The following is a 12159-nucleotide window of genomic DNA, read 5'->3' on the forward strand; positions in this document are numbered from 1 at the left end:
CCTGACCTCAAGTGATCCTCCCATCTCGGTCTCCCAAAGTGCTGGGATTACAGGCATGAGCCACTGAACTAGGCCTTAATATACTGTTATATGGTGTTTGTTGAAGTATTACAGTGGCTCATTTACAAACAAAGCATGTGCTCAGGGTGTGCAGTTGCAATAAATATGTTGGGAATGTTTTCAGTCTCAATATTCACAGTGATATTTAATACACTGAATAATTAGCACAAATCAAAATGGGATAAGTATGTTTCTAAAACCAGCACTAAGCTCAGGAAAGAGCAAAGCCTTAAGGGTATGAAGTGAAAGGCTATTTAGTATTTTAAATCCCATTTCTGACTCTCACACTAACCCCCTGTAACCCCAACTGCCAGTGCACTGACTTCTCAGTGCTCCTCTAGCTGCGAAAGAGGAAGCTGCTGGGCCCCAATCACCTCCAAAAGATTGTGTTTGAGAACACGGCATGGAAAAAGAAAAAAAATTATTTCAATTCTTAAATTTCACTTGCCTCTCAGGACAATTTCAGTAAGTGAACACTTAGTATGTATCTATCCCTTTTATTATACACAAAGATTATATAGGTTTTAATGTATAACACCAAATTTATTAAATAGTTAGATTTCATAGTTAACGTAGGAATTCAAGCTCACAGAATCACAGAATAATATAGCCAGAGGTAACCCTAAAATTGAACTACTCCAATACCTTTATTTTACAGATGAGGAGAATAAGGATAGAGTTCATATTTTCTAGGCTAAGTACAGAGAACTTTCATTTTACCATCCCATATAAGCAGGAAATTGTTAAAGGTTTAAAAGTAACTTTTAAAGCAGTATTAGTTCTTTCAACTATAAAGAGACAAAGAATATAAATAAGAAAACAAATATGTAGGAGAAAGCATTGAACACAGATATACAGGTTAGGGTCTAGAAACTGGTTGAAAAGATTCAGAAAAACCATCAACCAAAGAGATGAATAGGACAGGAGGAGAAAGACAGCCTCTGAGAATTTTCACTTTATAACTTCCGCATCTCACAAAGATTGCACATGACTATCTCCAGAGTAGAGTCAGACAGACATACCTCAGAGGGGGGACTAAATACTAGAATTACATGAAAAATTTCACCATACTAACCAATGTAAAGTTACTAAATTAGCATTTGATAAGGGAAATGTTAAAGAAAATGTCATCATATCATATAGCTGTTTTGGGCAACTATGAGCAAGTTCTAAACAAATAAAAGACAATTACCAGTGAGCAACACGTGCCAAATGCCTATAAAGCCAACAAATTGATTGCGTTCAATGACAAATTTTCAAGAACACAACAGCTGCCAAAATGTGACTGGATTGAACAGGACTTTGGGATGGTGGAGAGAGGAGTTCACCAAATCCTCTTCTCAAAAAGAAATGACAAAACTGAACAAAATTGTCCAACACTAAGATTTCAGGATTCTGGAATAGACCAAAGGTACAATTTCTTTAGAAATGGACCAAAGGCATAAAGCAAAATAAGACATTTAGATTCAAGAATAAAAAAAGAAAAACTAAACCCTGGATAATAACAGTGTGAATCTGTGGGGTTTTAGCCTGAAGCTGCTCCCTACCTGTCCTTCCCAGCACCCAATAGCTTAGTAGCTCTATAAGGTTGGGGGCAAGCTGTGAAGCCAGCAGCTTTATTGCCCAAGGAGGGGATGTCTTAATTTGGAGCAAAGGTCAGAAAAAGAAACCCACGGTCCTGGGCTCTGTCAGAAACAGCAGCCATAGTGATGTTAAAGGAATAGGGAAAACCAAAGGTCACAGCTATCCTGATGTAATGATCCTGGATGGGTCTAGTAACAAACTGGCAGACTAGCCAGAAATTTAACAGGAAGATGCAGGGGATGAGTGAGCCTTGATAAGCAACTACACATCCCTGGTAGTCTGGAAGGTTGTGCGTGAGGCCATGCACACATGCAGAGGTGAAACAAGCAGACTGAGCAGAAAGTAAAAGCCAAGGAAGACTTAAAAATGCATCTGAATGCATCCCCCAAGCCACAGATATGTTCATTAGTAAAAAGTGGAACTGTTACTGGCTTGAGATGATTAAACATGACCTCTGACCAATCACTGGCCCAATACCAAGTTATGCTCACCCAAGGTTACTCCTAGAAAGCCAGATTAAACAAAGAAAAAGAAAGAAAGAAAGAAAGAAAGAAAGAAAGAAAGAAAGAAAAGAAAGAAAAGAAAGAAAGAAAATCACTCAGAAGAGACAGCAGCGTCCGCTGAGAGGGAGACAGATTTCACAGAATTAGCGCAGGCAACTCACTAAACAAATAAACAAAATAGCAGCAGCAAAAACCCCCAGCTAGGGAAACATCTGAATCCAGAGTTGCTACAATATGCCAAAAATGTCCAGTTTTCAACAAGAAAAAAGTGACATCTGACAAGAAATGTGAAATTTTGACTGCTAGGAATGAAAAAAAAAAAATCCACTGAAACTGTTTCTAAAAGTTTCCAAATGTTTAACTTAGGAGAAAAAGACTAACAGACAATGATCATAAATATGCTCTAAATACTAAAAGAACCATGTTTATAAGAATTAAAGGAAATTATGATAACAATGACACATTAGAGAATCTCAATAAAGCGACTAAAATGAATGAATTGATGATAGATAATAGATAACCACACACACACATACAGTGAGGATAAGTATAATTCTTATCACTTGCAAATATTATACATTGAAATTACACCTAGTAAGCTAAAACAAATTCTATGAGTCCTTGATATTCCTTACAGTACGGGACAGTTCAGTCAGTCCTCTACCAATTTCAACTCATGAGTTGAAGATTTGGGAACTGAGCTGAATAAAAGAGACAAGTGAGGCAAGAGGCTTTAAAGAGAAACTAAAAACGTAAGTCCCAATATATGGCATATAGTAACAAGATCAAGATGACACATAGATACACTATATTTTATATTATTTCATATAAATCATGTGTAAGGTAGATGATACTTGGATTAAATCATACATGTTGATATCTTCTCATCCTATATATTGCCATGAGAGACACCTAACAACCAATTTTAATCTTAAAGAACAGTTCTAAGAGCAGAAAAATTAAATATGCACACTATGTATTTTTCTTTCAGTCATAACCAAGAGACTGATAAACTGAAGTTTTTGAAATCATTGTTTCCCCACATAAAGTGCTACAAAAATCCTTTTCCCACAATCCCAATAACGCTTTACCTTTGTTTTCTTTAAGATGAGTAAGTTTTTTTTCTTCTTTCTGAAGATTGGCTAACACTGAAGAAAGTATGTTTTTCTTGTATCTTACATGCATTCAGAGAAAATTATATTTTTTAAAATTTATTGATACTGGTGTAACAACCACAAAACTTAAAATATTATTATAGTAGGCACTGGGGAGTCCAGAATGCTTGGAAACTACAACCTAATTGGCAGGGTTGTAGATCACAGAGTGTCAATAAGAGCAAAGGTTCCCTGAAAAGCAAACATCAAAAAGCTAGTGAAAACTGTCTCCTAATTAGTAACTTCAGTTGCTTATGGGATATGGGTTGTTATGGAAACTGAAGTAAGAAAGAAAAATGGGGAGACTGAAAAATATTGTCATAATGGGCAGGAGCTTATCCATAAACTCTTTTTTTTTTTTTTTTTTTTTTTTTTGAGACAGAGTCTGTCTCTGTCGCCCAGGCTGGAGTGCAGTGGCAGGATCCCAGCTCACTGCAACCTCCATCTCCCGGGTTCGAGCGATTCTCCTGCCTCAGCCTCCCAAGTAGCTAGTATTACAGGCATAAGCCAACAGAACCCAACTAATTTTTGTATTTTTAGTAGAGAGAGGGTTTCGCCATGTTGGACAGGCTTGTCTTGAACTTTGGACCTAAAGCAATCTGCCCGCCTCGGCCTCCCAAAGTGCTGAGATTACAGGTGTGAGCCACTGTGCCTGACCTTCTATAAATTATTTATAAAACCTTTCTTCTTTGAGTTATCAAGTTGCCAGCTTGATCTCATGTTATCATCAAATTCAAAATGTCTTTCAAAGTTGTAGGAGTGAGTCTGATCTCTAGTCCAGAATTCTTAAGAGCCTGAGTTACAGGGTACTGGGGAAAGTTTTTTGGTATTAGTAACAGATTGATCTTATTTAACAAGCTTAGGGGATTACAAAGATCTTGCTGTACATGCTAGTACATACATCACACGCCTCATAGGCCTCTTAATTCTCCACCCAAGGGTGTCTTTTACTATTATAATGAGCATAAGTCAGCCTAAAGACACTAATCATGGTTTTCTGCACTTGGATGAATTTGAGGATTTTCCCTTCTGCTCTTTTACCTCCTTGCTGCAAAGTGTTCTAACCATGAGCCCAAAATGGATTTCATACACTGCGGAGCAGATGGTTATCTCCATCTATTTGGCAGATTTGCTCCCCTTTATCTACTTCAAGTGGAGGTATCTCTCATAGAAATCTTGTATCTCTCAATAAGCGTGTCTCCTCTCAGCACAGGTAGAGAAGTGCAAGCCTCTGTGTTCACTGAGTGTTCATCTAAATTACATCTAGTCTGCATTTTCACGACATCAAAAATGACTTACTTGTTTTTCACTACAGCATATTACTTCCTGGTGTTTTCACCGGGTGTTTTTAGATGTCAGTGTTACTGTTATTATCATTTTTGAGTGACTGTTTTTCAAATCATGAAGGTAGTTATAAGATATATATAAGATATATGTAAGATACATAAGATATATATAAAATATATAAGCAACAAGGCATTTGCATTTATTTCAATCTTTTTGGCTACCTAGGAAAAACAATACTTTAGTCCAAAGAGGTTTGGCGTCAATAGACTTAAACAGAAATCTAGACGTTGTCACTAACCAGCTATGAATATTGGACAATTTCCTTTACCCTGAGACTGCTAAATACAAAATCTTTGGCAAAAATTCTAGAAGAAAAAAAAACCCACAGATTACAAATAAAATTAAGGCCAAGTATTGAAAAAAATAAAATAAAATTCTGGAAGAACATAGCATGGTTGTGGCCCCATGACATTTCTTAGAAATCCTACATTTTAAGTAGTGGGAAGTTGAAAGTAAAAATAAGCTGTTTTAACAGATTTGCCCCTGAAATTATCAATAGTCAGGTAACTTGTAGAACAAGTTTATTACTAAGTGGACTTGTTAGCTTGAGTGATATTCAGGTAACAAAAAGTCACAGAAATGTTATCTTACGGGCACTAAGAGTCATTTTTCATGTGTGTCTGTTTTTAAACTTTAAACAATTAACAGTACTCAAGTGACAGAGACTCATGAAAGATGACAGTCTGTCAGCACTTCTCAACAAGGATTCCAGGAGAGCATTAAGCCCTGATGGCCCAAGACATCCATCATATTTAAGGAATTAACTTATCTCCTGTGTATATAGAATATTACTAGCATACCATCCTTGGGAAAACTGAGAAAAGAGTAGCCCGATCATGGCTTAATTTTCTCACAGATCACCAGTAAATGAAAGCTGATAGCTACGGGGTTGAAGGACCTAGGATTTAGTCACATTTTCTTGACAAGGCCTATAAATGCTCTACTCTTTGTCCCAAGGATCATCTTGATGTCTATGATAGACAATAAACAAGGTCATACATACCTTACTAGGCAATTTTGGGTTTTCACCAACTTTTTTCTTTCTTTTTTTTTTTTTTTTTTTTTGAGATGGAGTCTCACTCTGTTGCCCAGCTGGAGTGTAGTGGGGCGATCTCTGCTCACTGCAAGCTCTGCCTCCCAGGTTCACACCATCCTCCTGCCTCAGTCTCCCAAATACCTGGGACTACAGGTGCCCGCCACCACACCTGGCTAATTTTTGTATTTTTAGTACAGACAGGGTTTCACCATGTTATCCAAGATTGTCTCAGTCTCCTGACCTCGTGATCTGTCTGCCTCGGCCTCCCAAAGTGCTGAGATTACAGGCATGAGCCACCGCACCCGGCCGCCCATTTTATTCTTTAAAAGATTTTGACTAACAGAGTTATTTAGCATTTTGAGTTGTGTGTTTTATTTAGCAAGTGAGTAAAAATATTGGAATACTGAAATATTTGCATAAAAAAGGAAATGGTAGTGTTTTGTAATCTCTATTTTATTTCCTATTAAAGTTTTATATGTAAAAAAACTGTCTATGGAGTATGAATTAGAGACAGACTAGGACGAGGCTACAAGGAACCCACAGAATCGTCACAGATCTGGAGTCAGACACCTACGAGCTGTGAAACTTGGGACAACGATTTAATTTTCTGAGCTTTAGTTTATGTGTAAAATGAGTATAAGTAATAACTTCTTCATAAGGCTGATGAAAGGATTAAATGCAATAAACCTGGTTAAATGTTTAGAAGAAATTCATTAAACAACACTAGAACAGTAGATATTATGTCTTCTTACTGTTACATCTAATTCTCAAAGTCTTCCAGAAGAAAGAACTACCCTGCTTTAAATGCAGCATACCTACCAATCACAGCCCCAGTGAGTAGGATATCTGGAAGACAGGAATTGGCTTAGAAATGGAGAAAGTAAGCCGGGCGCGGTGGCTCAAGCCTGTAATCCCAGCACTTTGGAAGGCCGAGACGGGCGAATCACGAGGTCAGGAGATCGAGACCATCCTGGCTAACACGGTGAAACACCCTCTCTACTAAAAAATACAAAAAAAAACTAGCGGGGCGAGGTGGCGGGCGCCTGTAGTCCCAGCTACTCGGGAGGCTGAGGCAGGAGAATGACGTAAACCCGGGAGGCGGAGCTTGCAGTGAGCTGAGATCCGGTCACCGCACTCCAGCCTGGGCGACAGAGCGAGCCTCCGTCTCAAAAAAAAAAAGAAATGGAGAAAGTAATTGGGAATATCTTTTGGCTTTTCAGTAGTCACAGAGTCAAATAATTCAAAGATTTAAAACGATTAAGAGTCACTGCTCTTATCATCCCTTGAATTTCTGAAATAATGATTCAAATCTAAGTAGAAGGACTGGAGGACATGGGTTTCCAGAGAATAAAGAATTGGATGTTCAAGAAAATTTCATTGGTAATTAGGGAAATGCAAATAAAGTATCAATAAGATATTTTTTACACACAGTTGGTAAGAAGTAAAACTAAATAATAAATGTCTACATTTGACAATGGTATGGAGACCAAAACTGCCACACTGGGGGAAGGAGAAATTGGTGCAGCCTTTTTAGAGGGTAATTTGGCATCTATTCTACATATGCATGTCTTTTTTACTCAGAATTCCACGTCTATGAATCTATGCTACAGGATTCTGACATGTTCAAAGATAAACATTCTAAAATATCATTTCTTTTTGTAATTAAAATGAAACAAAAATTTCACCAATAGGAAAATATGTATATTAATCACGATTATGCTATGCTATAGATGCAATGCAACCATTTTAAATCATGAAACAATTTCTATATGTGATTTGGAGAGTCATCCCAGATATATCACTAATTGAAAAAGAAAAGAAAAAATAAAGCAAGTTCCAAAACAATCTTCAGAGTACGATATTATTTATTTATATACATATATGTATATACAGCATTGGGAATCATGTGTGTGCGCATGTGTGTACAAATGCACCTATCCACATGAATGATTTACACATCCTATCCACATGAATGAATTAAATATGTGAAATAGTAGAGTGTAAAAATTATTAACTCCCCTTTCACAACCTTCTGTCAATCCCTTCCCGTCTCCAAAGAGAATCACTATCATCTGTTTCGCATATATCTTGCTCTTTCTCTCCCTCTCTCTCTCTCTCTGTGTGTGTGTGTATGTGTGTGTGTGTATACATATATACACATATATATACATATATATGGCATTTTCAATGCTCTATATATACCATATATATATTATATTATAATATATAATATGTATATGCGATACAGAAATTGCTTCCACTAAACAAAGAACTCCTTGAGGCCAGAGGCTATACGTATTTTAATATTCTCTCAATACCAGGCAACTCACACTGATTTACAGACTGCTAGTATTAAATCTGTTGGTTCACGATTTAAATTTGTTGAATTTAAATTGAGGGCATTCATTTTGTGTATATATTATATATATTATATATATGCTATATTCTCAATGCTATTAATAATTTTTACACTGTAGTACTTCATATATTTAAATTTCCCATCAAGCACACATTACTATTGTGATTACAAGTATTTTAAATCACCAAACATGGTGGCTGTTGCCTGTAATCCCAACATTTTAGGAGGCTGAGGCAGGAGGATTGCTTGAGCCCAGGAGTTCAAGACCGGCCTGGGTAACATAGAGAGGCTCCATCTCTACAAAAAAATAAAATTTTATCCAGGCAGGTGGTGCATGCCTGTAGCTACTGGGGAGGCTGAGGCAGGAGGATCATCATAGCCTGGGAAGCCAAAGCTGCAGCGAGCCATGGTCACACCACTACACTCCAGTCTGGGCAATAAAGAGAGATTTTGTCTCCAAAAAACAAAAAGAAGTATTTTAAATAATTACTAATGAATTTAATATCTGTCTTTGTCATTTGGTCGAGGTACAGCCCTGGAAGTTTGATCTAATAATCAAAACTTCTTCTTGATTAATCCTCTACCATAAATTAATCAGGTAGCAAAAATAGAGCTAAAGCAAAAAATAATAGAAATGCTAGGAGAGTCATAAAAACTACAAAATGAATGTCCTCAATTTAAATTCAACACATTTAAATTGTGAACAAACAGACTTAATACTAGCAGCGTGTAAATCAGTGTGAGTTGCCTGGCATTGAGAGAATATTGAAATACGTATAGCCCCTAGCTTCAAGGAGTTCTCAGTTTAGTGGAAGCAATTTCTGTATAAGCAGATCATTTCAATATTCCAACATAAACTCTGTGCTTAAGGGTATGTTCAAAAGCTTATAAAAACAATAAGAAGGAGTCCCAGAAAGGAAGTCTGGATAATGTTTGCTCCTAGACTCTAAGGATTAATCTTAGAACTGAGGCTCTCATCCACCTGATTGCAAATAAGCCAAATCAAAAAAAATAAATAAATACGTAGTGACTTCTTAATAACTGTCCTATATATTTCAATTTATTGTTTTCCTTAAGAAGTTAAAAATTAGGTATCTATGCCAATACCATGTTATATTTTAGTTTACTATGAACAAATTAGAAGATTTAGGATTGCATCATTTATTTATTACTGAATTCCCACCAATAATAGCCACCGACAATTATTTAATCATGTATAATATGCAGAGTACCTATGTGTATATCATTTTATCCTTACAACTTTTGTGTTAGGCAGGAAGAATTTTCCCTATTGTATAGATTAGGAAATAGAGATTCAGAGATATTAAAATAGACTGTTCTTAGACAGTGCAATTATGCCATAAATGGGGCATTTTTCTCTATCCTGAAGAAGATTCTAGATTTGCAAATACCATATTTAACAATTAGGCAAAATATAACAAAGTGTTCCTGTTTTCTCCACTATTAACTGCAGGACCTTTTTAGACCATGCTGATATGATTTACAGTAATTATCACAGTAACAAGAATAGAACATATTGTAAAATAAGGGGAAAATATCGACCTAAACTTTCCTTAGAACTCCTAGAAGTGCTCAAAATGGCACCTTATACTATTCAGATCGGAGTTCTCTTCACGTAGTTGTTTTCTCCATCCAAAACATTTTTAGTAATTTAATTTTTCATGTCCATGACTTAGTTCAGTAAGATACTGCTTCAGCAACGAGACTTTCAGGAAATTCGGCACAAATGGCTTATTTTTAAAAAAGGAAGTTATTGAAATCATACAATTGAAGCTCCAAGAATATGTTTGCTTCAGGTATGTCTTGATCCAGCAGTTCAATGACAAATGACATAAAGACCTAGACTCCCTTCATCTACTGGTTCCATTCTCCCAGAGTACAAAATGGTTACCAGCAGTTCCAGACCACAGGCTTGCAGGTTCAAATCCAGTAGGCCAAGTCCACATATCTCTTTCCTTAGCTGCTCACATAAGTTTTGTTGCGCCTTATTGGCTCTTACTGAGCGACATACTTATTCCTGAACTTTGGAAGTTCAGGAGAAAAGTGATACTTTGGTTAGGTCTAAATCTCAAGTCAACCTTTTGAGCTGGGAATAAGTCAATGTCATGCAAAGCACACAAAATAAGAGAAAAAGGAGTGGATCTCAGAGGAAAATCAGTATACCCTTACCAGAAAAAGCTTAATAAATTGTGGTTCATGAAAACAAGTCATTTAGGACAATTTCTTATAGATCTGATATTAATAATCCAAGTATAATTTTATATTGACTGAATGAAGGCTGAGAATTTGTTTTGTGGCATAAAATTATATAAGGGTAAGGAAAGGTGCTGTTGATTAACCTTCCTGGAGAAAAGACTCTGAAATGGAAATGTGCAGGCATGAAGTTCAACAGGAAGTGATTTCAGTATTAACATTTGTAAGAGAGTGAAAGAAGAAGTGAGCAGTGGAAAAAGTTGAACCCTGAGAAAGCTGGCCACAGACAATCCCTTGGAGATTTCTGAAACCAGCCTACTCTTCCAATAGTCTAGTCTTCTACATTGTCCTGAATTGAGGCAAGGGGACCAGGCCCTTACCCTCTTGCTTTGTAATTGGATGTAGGTTACTCCTGAAGAGCAAATGTAAATTTGGGTGAGGCAAAGGCCTCCTGCTGAGGGCATTTTGGGGGACAAACTCAGCTGTGCCCTGTCGGCAGTTAACGCTTCCAGAAGCCAGGGGAATGAGGGCCTTGAAACTAAAGTGAGTGATCTGGGCAGCACTCCAACACATTCATGGGTCTACCCCTTGTTCCACCCATATCCATCAGTAGTAATTAAGTCCACCCCATCCTGGAATACTTCCTCTAGGATTTGGTCATTCTCTTTCCTGGGGACACACACAAGTGAAAGGTTAGTGGGATAAATGACAATCCCTCCACCACTGCAGCTCTTCTCGGTGTCTCAACTGATATTCATCATCTCTTTCTTCTGTTGCCAATTCTAGATTTCCCCCACACTCAGTTAGCACCTCTGCCAGTCTAAGCCCCAGGATGTAAGCCCCTGCCTACCACAGCATTTTTATACTATAGTTGCTGCACTTGTCGATTGATGATCACAAGTGGGCGGAGGTGTACCAAGAAACACCTAGTGGATCCTCTGGTGTTCACTGAAGGACAACAGTCCTATCCTCTTCTGATGATGAGGGTCAATTGTCACTGCTACGTGCCTCCTTTACTTGCCTTCTGATTTCTTGGAACAAAGATTCTAAAGTGTTTAAAACCTCAGCCATAAAATGTAATAGGATCCTTGCTGTGTCTCCCGGTGAAAGCACTCTCCCTCTGGGAGTCATAATCTCTAGACCCACACAGCCCAAAGTTGTGGGGATAAGAAAGACAAATTCTATAATAGAATCATTGAAAGTGATGGGAAACTGGCCAATTCCTTCTACCACTTCTTTGGTTCCCAGACTTAGGTAATCTAGAATATTTATTAGGGATACAGCACATTATAATGATTATTGATTAAGGACATATAAAACGTTCTATGCCCTTACTAAGCTGCTCATTTATCACTCTGCCACTCTGGCAGGCCAGTATTTTCTGGATGGTGTGGTATAAGATAGAACAGTGGATATCATAGCTATGTGTTCACAGTTACACTTTGTTTGCTGTAAAGTGGATGCTTTTGTATGATGATGAGTTATGCTAAATTCTATATCCATGGACCAAACACTTCTAACCCCTTGGATAGTGGAGCTAGCCTGAGCCCTATGAACAGGAAAACCTATATCATCCACAAAATCAATTCCAATCCCAGCCTACATGAATCTCTTCTCACTCCAGGGTGAGAGGTGTCCAATATAATCAAATGGCTAGTCTTGAGGAATGGTGTCATATTAAGGGCTCAGCATTTGTCTACTGCTGGCAGGTTACACCGAAATAGTATCACAGCTGGATTAACATAGGTGAGCTGAAACCCAAGCTGTGGGCTCATGAATAGCCTTTGTCTTTGCCAGCATGGCTATTCCAGCACCAGAATGGCTAATTTGACATCAGCTGTTTAAAGTACGTTGTCTATTTAGTTGCTCAGTGCCACTGCTGCACAGTCTCTTCCTCGTCTA

Source organism: Papio anubis, chromosome 5 (assembly GCF_008728515.1).
Source record: "Papio anubis isolate 15944 chromosome 5, Panubis1.0, whole genome shotgun sequence".
In the NCBI taxonomy this organism is placed as follows: Eukaryota; Metazoa; Chordata; class Mammalia; order Primates; family Cercopithecidae; genus Papio; species Papio anubis.